Here is a 10,545-nt window from a genome sequence, read left to right as displayed (position 1 = left end):
TGGAACATCAGTGTCTGACCTCACAAACGCTCTACTGGATGAACGGGCAAGAATTCCCACAGAAAATCCCCAAAATCTTGTAGAAATCCTTCCCAGAAGAGTGGAAGCCGTTATAGCTGCAAAGGGGGGACCAACTTCATATTAATGTCTATGTATTTAGAATGTGATATCATCAAAGTCCCTGTTGGTGTAATGGTCAGGTGTCCCAATACTTTTGTCCATATATTTTATTGGTTACAGTTCTGTACCCTGGTCGGCTTGGGCCAACTTGAGTGCCGCCAGATGCGATCACCGCAATTATTCTCCCTACTCCTCTCTTCGATTTCCCTCTACTCTAATAATGTTTTTTCCAGGTGTATTGCGTTACTATATTTTTTTGCTACTTAATATCTAAACAGGTCTAGCCACTTTATTCTACATGTGCTCTTTTTACTGGGGTTGAGCATCCATACCTTGTAGGTGCAGCTGTATTGGATGCGCTTCAATCGCTGAAAAAACAAATATAATTTGAAAATTGATAAAAGAAAAAACACCGACTGATAAATGTGTCTGATTCCTAAACTGAACAAAGTTTGATTCTCTAACAAAAATGATTATCTTTATTTTTGGTGTAAAAAAACTACATTTTGTGTTTGTTTTCGCAGGCTTTGAATATGATACTATTGTTTGGAAGAGGTTCATTGAAAAATGCTTTGATGTGCCTCTTGAATTAAACGATTTCAAGGAATGTCTCATGGAGTTTGAAAGTTTGTACAGTAAGTCACTGATTTCCATTGCTAGTCCTAGGCTGGCGGTTCCAAGGGGTTGACAGCCCCTCTGCCACATTTATAAAGCTGTTTGGGTTTAGTTCTTATTAATGTGGGTCGTTTAGGAGATCTGCAATTACGGGAACTTTCATTTTTACTGGCTGGCCATGGCCGTGACCCATTAACGTTCATTGAAACCATGAATGTTAACATTGTTTCCCCGGAGCAGAAAGAATCACCAGAATGCATTTGTAAACCCATCAGCAGGTATATGCATGATAGCGAGACTAATGTACTTAACACATCGATTTCTATTTTTTTCCCCCCAGATATTCAGCTAAGCAAGTAGAAGAGTCAGCCATCTGTCCCTCTTTGCGGTATGCAGAATTTTCATACAGTAATCCTACTGAGCTTTTTCTTATATTTATAGAACACTGACTGAATCTGCAGCCCCATAAAATATATAAGATATATATATGCAAGGCCGGCCCAAGACATAATGCCGCCTGGGGCGAAGTTTAAAATGCCGCCCCCCCCTTATCTAACCTTCCTCTGCCCCCCCCCGTTATCTACCCTTCCTCTCCCTCCCTATTATCTACCTCCCCCCCCCCTTTGTACTTACCTTTCAGCAGTCCTGTGGCGAGTCTCCCTGCTCGGTCTCGGTGCCGGCTTGTAATGCTGAGTGCCGGAAATGACGTCATCTTCTGGCGCTCAGCATTACAAGCCGGCACCGAGACCGAGCTAGAGGGCTCACAGAGGACAGAGAGGGGCACCGAGCGGGTAGCGACAACTTGGTAAGCAAAAACCACTCGGCGACCCTCTCTTCCGCTTGGGTCCGCTTGGGTCGGCAAAGTGCTGCCCCTTCAAAAGTGCCGCCTGGAGCAATTGCCCCACTCTGCTCCATTGTAGGGCCGGCCATGCAGTGGCGACTCTAGAAACAATATATAGGGGGGGCACACAAGATATCACAGTCAAACTGGGGGGCATTCATAATTTCCAAAAGTAATGTGCTATGGAATTATACTTTTGTTATTGGGCTAAAATAATACTTGATCATTCAACATGGGAAGCCTGAAGCCACAACTGAGTGCGACTAATCCTTGAAATAAATATTATAACACAATAAATAACTTTTCCACTAAATGATTTCAGGGCCTTGAACGTTTTGTCCCCTGAAGTCACTACAACTTCAGGAGGGCGTTTTATCTCTGGATAAATATAAATTAAATAATTCCTACTGTAAGTTAAGTGCCAGGAACAGATGACCAAACACACACACCAACACAGGCTCTGTCACACCAACACCCAGACACACACACCAACACAGGCTCTGTCACACCAACACCCAGACACACACACCAGGACAGGCTCTGCGACACCGACAACCAAACATACACACAAACACACCAGGACAGGCTCTGCCACATCCAAACACACACACACACACACCAGGACAGGCTCTGCCACACCGACAACCAAAAACACACACACACACACATCAGGACAGGCTCTGCCACATCCAAACACACACACACACACCAGGACAGGCTCTGACACACTGACACCCAGACACACACACCAACACAGGCTCTGTCACACCAACACTCAGACACACACACCAACACAGGCTCTGTCACACCAACACTCAGACACACACACCAGGACAGGCTCTGCGACACCGATAACCAAACATACACACAAACACACCAGGACAGGCTCTGCCACACAGACACCCACACACATCAGGACAGGCTCTGCCACACCCACATCCAAACACACACACACCAGGACAGGCTCTGCCACACAGACACCCACACACATCAGGACAGGCTTTGCCACATCCAAACACACACACACACCAGGACAGGCTCTGCCACACAGACACCCACACACACCAGGACAGGCTCTGCCACACTGACAACTGAACACACACATCAGGGCAGGCTCTTCCACACCCACATCCAAACACACACACACAGACAGGCTCTGACACACTGACACCCAAACACACACCCTAGGACAGGCTCTGCCACACTGACAACTGAACACACACCAGGACAGGCTCTGCCACACCAACACCTATACACACACCCGAGGACAGGCTCTGCCACACTGATAACCAAAAACACACAAACAGCAGGACACAATCCACGTCACAGACGTCTGCATCAGGATGGATTTTTCACACTGCATTGTCGTTTATACCCCCCTTAGTGTTTTTGCCCCTGCTGCCCATATATATTAATATTAGCCCCAGTTGCCGATAGCAGGTATAGATCAACACATTAACACACAAACCAAGCTTTGCATGGATAGATCAACTGAAATTCACCTGTGATCTCAGCACTGAAGATATATATCAAATAAACAGAATCAGACATACAAATCCTGTATTTGCAGGTATACAATAATAATATATGAAACGTAGCATCGCAGGTATAGATCAAATAAATACATGGAAACAGCATTGCAGGTATTAATCAACTGAATAAGACATACAAACACTGTATTTGCAGGTACACATAAATAATGTATGGAAATATATAGATATGGATCTACAGAATAACGCAAAAACCCAGCTTTGCAAGTAAAGATCAATTGGAATTCACATAAAAACACAGCATTAAAAGGTATATTTAAAACCCCCTAAATTACATGCATAGATCACAGGTTGCGCACCCCAAAGCCGGCCCTGCCGTCCACACAGCAATCACACTCCTATCATACCCAGGCAACCAGTAAATGCTGGTACCTAGGCATGATGGGACTGTGCTTGCTGTGATTGCTGTTAGCAATCACACTCCTATCATGCCAAGTCAGCCAGTACATGCTGGTACAGGATGGCTGTAAGTGATGTGCAGACCCCATACTGCTGGCAGCATCCATAGACAAGGGGGCAGCTAGCTAGGTTTCAGCATGTACTGGCTGACTTGGCATGATAGGAGTTTGATTGCTAACAGCAATCAAAGTACCATCATGCCTAGGTTCCAGCATTTACACATCCAACCAGTAAATGCTGAAACCTAGGGATGATGGGACTGTGATTGCTGTTAGCAATCACACTCCTATCATGCCAAGTCAGCCAGTACATGCTGGTACAGGATGGCTGTAAGTGATGTGCAGACCCCATACTGCTGGCAGCATCCATAGACAAGGGGGGCAGCTAGCTAGGTTTCAGCATGCACTGGCTGACTTGGCATGATAGGAGTGTGATTGCTAACAGCAATCAAAGTCCCATCATGCCTAGGTTCCAGCACTTACACATCCAACCAGTAAATGCTGAAACCTAGGCATGATGGGACTGTGATTGCTGTTAGCAATCACACTCCTATCATGCCAAGTCAGCCAGTACATGCTGGTACAGGATGGCTGTAAGTGATGTGCAGACCCCATACTGCTGGCAGCATCCATAGACAAGGGGGGCAGCTAGCCAGGTTTCAGCATGTACTGGCTGACTTGGCATGATAGGAGTGTGATTGCTAACAGCAATCACAGTCCCATCATGCCTAGGTTCCAGCACTTACACATCCATGCTATCACACACACACTCATTTATTCATATAATCATTCATTCACAGATTCATTCCCTCAATCATACATTCTCATTTAAACTCCCTCCCCACCCCCTTACATGCACTGCAGCTCCTTGATGCCGCTCACAGACTTCAGCAGAGGGCGCGGCCTCCCTCTGCGTTCTCTGGTAAAGCACAGAGGAAGCGGGACTGGAGCAGAGTCATGTGATGTCACGTGAACTCTGCTAGGTTCCGCTTCCTCTTTGCAGTACAGAAGACCCTCCCACAGGTAAGTAGCAGGGCTCGAGGTGCGGCCCGCGTAAGATCGGTTGCCTTGGCTGCCGATCTTACTCGGGCCGCACCTCTCTCTCCTCCGCGTTAAAAAAATAAATAAAAAAAAAGAAAGAAAGACGGGATCCAAATTTAGCAGGGGGGCAACAGGGGGGGCAAGGATTAACCTAGGGGGGGCAATTGCCCCCACTTGCCCCCCTGTAGCGACGCCACTGCGGCCATGTATATATGCAAATCCTGTTCCTTGCAGGTTAAATTATTTCATCACACCTATATGAGTTTTTTGGACATCTTATTCCAAGAATATGTAGTTGGTCCCCACTTTGCGGCTGTAACAGCTCTTCACTCTTCTGGGAAGGCTTTCCACGGGATTTTGGGGAGTTTCTGTGGTATTTTTGCCCATTCATCCAGTAGAGCGTCTGTGAGGTCCGGCACTGATGTTGGACGAGACGCCCGGCTCACAATCTCCGTTCCAGTTCATCCCAAAGGTTTTCGAAGGGGTTGAGGTCGGGGCTCTGTGCAGCCTAGGCCAGAATATGTCACCAAAAATATTAAGATAAACAAAGATGATCATTTTCTGAAAAAAATGCTGGCTGAGCCCGGCCCATCAGCAGGTAGAGATATTTCCTTAATATTATCTCTGTATCAAAATAACGTCTGTTTCTCCTCACTATCCAGCGGCTCGGTACTGGACTGGCCTAGAACGGCCTAGAATGGCCTAGAATGGTGCATCCGGACACCCAGACGAGTCTAAAACACAAAATGACTTCCACTAATCGGTATAACCGCTCTTCAGAAATCAACGTTGGTGCAAATAATGTAAAAAAAAAAAAAAAAAGATCGTTGGAACAAACAGTCATTAAATGTTTTCAAAGTAACAAAGAATCCTAGATCTTGCAATAAAATATATTTTTTTCTGTCAGTTGTGTCCAGAGTCATCAATCTAAATTATCATTTCACGTATATTTGAGGTTTTTTTGTATATTTGTTTTATGCAGAGGTTTGCAAATGATTCAGACGTGGAAGAGCGTAGCGTGCGGCGCATGTAACCCGGAAACATCTGTCATTTATTGTCTGTTGGCTTTTAACAACTAGGATCTGTTTTACTCCCCAATTCTATCCTCGATGTACAGAAAACTTTTGGGAATGACGCTGGCCTTTTGGCTGATAGAATGGAGCCTTCTTATTTTTCATTGTGTAATGTTTTTATTTTTTTTTAGAATAACTTTAATAATTTTTTTCAGCAACAGAAACAAAAAAACCTTTTTTTTTGCTTTTAGGGCAACAACATATCAGTGCCTGTTTTTGGATCACATGACAATTAAGTATTCCAGGAAAAATTATCAGTGCTTTGTCTACGCAATATTTGTGTTGCCTATTTACATCTGGATGCACATGTTGTCAGCAGCAACAAGATTATTATTATTTCTTGTTTTATATAGCGCCATCAAATTCCATAGCGCAGTACAATGGGTAAGATAAAGCATAATTAGTTTAATTACTAGGAAAAATGTGATTATCAACATGAGCAGGGCACACGTCAGGCCCCGGGGCCCTCTAGCGCTCGGAGCAAGAGTCACCGACCTGGTTCCTTCCCTACTGTCGTCCGAAGGGTGTGGTCTCCTGATTGGTGGTTCTGTGCTGTAGGGTGGATTCTGCTATGGGAGGAGGGGACTAGCCATGAGGGGGTGGAGCTTTATCCTCTGACCCACTATAAAACCTGCTCTCACCTCAATTAGTGACTGTCTTGGTACAGGTACCATTTATCCCTGCACTCGCTGACCCTGCTTGAATATTAATACAGTACGAGAATTTATTTTTTTAGGTTATTTTTTTTTAGGTTTTTTTAAATTTCATTTTATAGATGGCCCTTTATATGGGCAGAAAATGATGACTCCAGGGTATTGCTTAAAAAAAGCTGGATGGGCCTAAAGGTAACATTTTTCATTGTTTGCTTTCCAGGCACCATAAGTGTAACAACAGGAAAGTTCTGGAAAAGGACCAGCTTAAAAAAAAAATCCTGATCTAAAACTCCATGTAGAATCTGTGACGCTATTTAAAAAATGTGATCCTCAAGCAACAACCAAGCAAAAAGAAGGGGCCGGTTTTACACAAACACCGTGCCAAGCTGGTACAAGCTTAAAAACTAGTGGCCCGAAATATGAAAGGCCACCAAATAGTGATTTGTGGGGGTTAAATTAAATTCCTATGGAAGCAATGTTTTTTGCTTTTATTAATGGAATTTTAACATAAAACAAGTTATGAGTTAAACATTGTTTCACTTTTCATTAATTTAAATGCAAAATATAGCAAAAATTAAATGTACTATTTAACACGAGAGAATGAATAAGGGTTCTGAACTCTTTTTAACCCAAGGTATGGTAAATTCAATCACTCGGGGCGTTCTTTAAATAACTGTAACAGGAAGACATTATGTGACAAAGGAAGTAAGTAATATTCATATATAAAAGAAAATACCTCCCGCTTAACCCTCCACCCACCACAAGTAATTTTTTTTCTTTTTAGACGTTTTCACTAAGTGCATAAATCACTTTGTTTTTGTATTATGTGACAAACGTTACTGTGCGCATGTTAGAGTAAAAGTGTAACAAGTGCAATGTCAACCCAGTTGTTACACTATATTAAATATGTTAAAGACACATCGAGTTCTTTACAATTTATTTTAAAGTTAGCATTATGTCATAAAAAATCTATAATGCTTACTGTTCTTACTACAGTTCAATTTATATTTTAATTGATTATACTTTTTTGGGGCTCTGTGTTTAATTCCAATTGAGGTATTTGCATTTTTATTTAAGTTTGATGGAAACCACCTATAATGTTTTTTGTACAATTGTGCAAGGTTTTATGACAAATGTCACTTCAATGATATAAAGATAATTGTGACACAAAAATAGGCGAGTGATTGATAAGCCAGAGAAACACACCTTGGCCAGCCTCGAGAAAACTCATGTCAAGGCTTAAGTTTTCATTTTTATAGAATTTGCTGGCAGATCAGACCCATTTGACCCACCTGATCTGCCTGTTTTTCTCGCTGTAAAGACTTCTTTTAACCATTTGTTCATTCATTTATATTGAGTCTCTAGAAGGGATATATCATGAACCCTAAACAGTATCTCTCTGAGTGCCCTCAGTAACTCTTGGTGAAACCTGGGTCGCCACACTCCCTTGCCATTTAGTGGCAATTGAGTGGGCGATCCAATCTCAACAGCATTTTAAGTAGGAATGAATTGGTTGACCGTTAAAGTAGAGAATTTTGTCCTTAATGCAGGATGCTCTAAACGTGGAATAGTGAAAAATGTTTATGACAACATTGGTGAATCTTCAGTCTCTCATATGGTACGGCGTGGAAGAACCAAGTGGCCATGGCTGAATAACCGACCAACCTACCCATATCCTGACCATATTTCCCAGAACCCTGCCAATAATGACTAATATTTAATTGTTTGAATATCCCGAAATAAATGCATTAAGCTAAAAATATTATAAATACTAAATAAATGCATAAATGCCATCAACAGGATAAGACCTTCAGACAACCAGGCCAGGTGCATATTGGTTCCATTACATAGTAATATAATTTTTATCATTCCACGGTGGCTCAGTACGATGTTGGGGTAGAACCGTCCAGGTGGACACCCAGCCAACACTAAAAATTCACAATTGTTTCTCCTTGACACAAGTTCTCACTAATCATTGTCACAACAAATCACAATCGGTTTTGGTAGAAATTGTATAATTAAAAAAAAAATAAAAAAATGAGCTATTATGTGATTTTTTTCAGAACATCCAAAATTCTAGAAACTCTAAAAACTATTCTGTTCAGCAAGAAATTGTCCTGACTGCCAAACCAACAAAAGACAAGGTATAGGCAGGGGCGGATTAAGGTCAGGTGGGCCCTGGGGCCACACTGTAACAAGGGACCCCTCCAAGATATTTATAATAGATAGATAGTTCATGGGAACTGTATGTTGCTTCTTTTTTATACCAGGATTTGCTTTCTTGCCCCCCCAGGTAAGACTGTAGACCTCAGTAAGATAAATGAAATCCCATGTTTCCGTTTTCCCATGTTTTGGAAAGTGTCACAGGTCATGATGTCGAAATGATGTCATATTCTTAATAACTGTATGCCGTAATCATTGTCCAGCCATATATAGTAGCCTTAGGTAAGGGCAAAATAAGGTCTTTGTTGTAGCGTGACATGTACGCAATTATTCTACACTTGATGACTGAATAATTGGAATTTTAATAAAGACAGGAGCCGAATATTCCGTAAAGGAAGAGATAGCAAATATGAAGCCTCCTGTCTTGCCATAAAATTAATATTACCCCTGCATTGTTCATAAGTAATGCAAGCAGATAAATAAATATTTAATATCAATGCTAAATTAACATCCCTGCATAGTATCAAATTCATTAAAAAAAATCAGTGCTGGTCACTTACAGAATATTTAATAATTATCAGCTAAAAATGCTATTCTAATCCTTTACAGGTTAACCATTACTGTGCCATGTTTTTTTGTGTGGGGGGGGTTCTTAAATTTACGTATGTGTGAAAGGCTGAACTTGATGGACTGAAGTCTTTTTTGAACCTACTACTAACTAAAAAAAAGTCCAATGTGCGTTAAAAGACATTGTTATTGATACAACATCATTTTTATAAATGTACTTGAATAGAAAAGATGTATACAATACATTTCTGGCAATAGGGGCCTGTCAAAAAAACATCTCTCTGCATGCGATTCTTCTCCTTAATGGCAAGCAGACATTCTTCGAAAAGAACGCTCAATCTATACGTTAAAGATCAAAGAACCGTCTTAAGCACCCTGGTATACTCGCACAGCGTTTAAAGAGCAGGGGCGGCCGTTACTTTATTGTTACTCAGTGTCTGTCATCAGGTCTGTAAGTATAGGATCTTTGGAAGACCCGAGGCATGTCATTTAGATAATGGCTTTCCTGTGTCCTTCCAGTTATCTGACCCTTGGGGTAATAAATGGTTATATCACCCTTCTCTTCAGTAAAAGTAGTTTACAATAAGGTACTAACTTGAGGGTATTCCAGTTCCAGTGGCTCCAGCACTAATGTTTATTGACTTTTGTCCCAATCCTAATCATCAAAGAAGAAGAGTGGATTTAACCCCCAAGTTGAGTGTACAGTATATATGTGTATTGGAAGTTGATTGATACCCTTCATACTGCCAATACAGCAAATACATGTAAAGTTACATAACCTTTCATAGCCTTAGAGGTCTCTTTTTTAGATATAACCTTACATCTTTATCCCTAACCTAACAAGCCTAATGGTCTGGGGCTCCTCCAGGGATGGGCCCATGGTCTGTGACCTACCAAACAACCAGTCGGTGTTATCGGAGTCTTCGGATTGTCAGACTAAAAGAGACATGGAGCATAAACAATAAGGAGCTGAGACATGAGAAATAATATAAATTTCTATACAATTATACAAAGTAGAACACATTCATTCTGTGACTCTACGATAGGGTGGCCACACCAGCCATTTATCGCAGGACACAACATATACATTTCAAATGTTGCTGACCAGATACCCTTCAGCATATATTTATCTGATAAACTGTCTCCATTCCTATAGCTTGGAGGAAAGACAGAAGTGAGGGGATAAGAGAAAAACATTTAAATAATTAAAGGAGATAAACCATGCCTAGGAGGATAATTATTTCTAAAGAGGAACGATTGTAGGAGAAGAAGCCATAACCTAGAATTAAAGGATCAGAAGTATAGATGTGAGGTTAGAAAGTATTTTACTAAATGGAGGAGCCTACAGCAGAAGTAGAAGAGTTTAATACAAAGCCACAATGTAAGACTTCAATAAGAAGGCATAGGGCTATCCTAAATATGGTACACTATATGGACAAAAGTATTGGGACACCCGGCCATTACACCAACAGGGACTTTAATATGTCCCTTTGCAGCTATAACAGCGTCTTCTCTTCTGGGAAG

The sequence above is a fragment of the Sceloporus occidentalis genome, unplaced genomic scaffold (assembly GCF_023333645.1).
Source record: "Sceloporus occidentalis isolate IW3139 unplaced genomic scaffold, rSceOcc1.0.p SCAF_199, whole genome shotgun sequence".
In the NCBI taxonomy this organism is placed as follows: domain Eukaryota; kingdom Metazoa; phylum Chordata; class Lepidosauria; order Squamata; family Phrynosomatidae; genus Sceloporus; species Sceloporus occidentalis.
Note: the sequence above shows the minus strand (reverse complement) of the source record.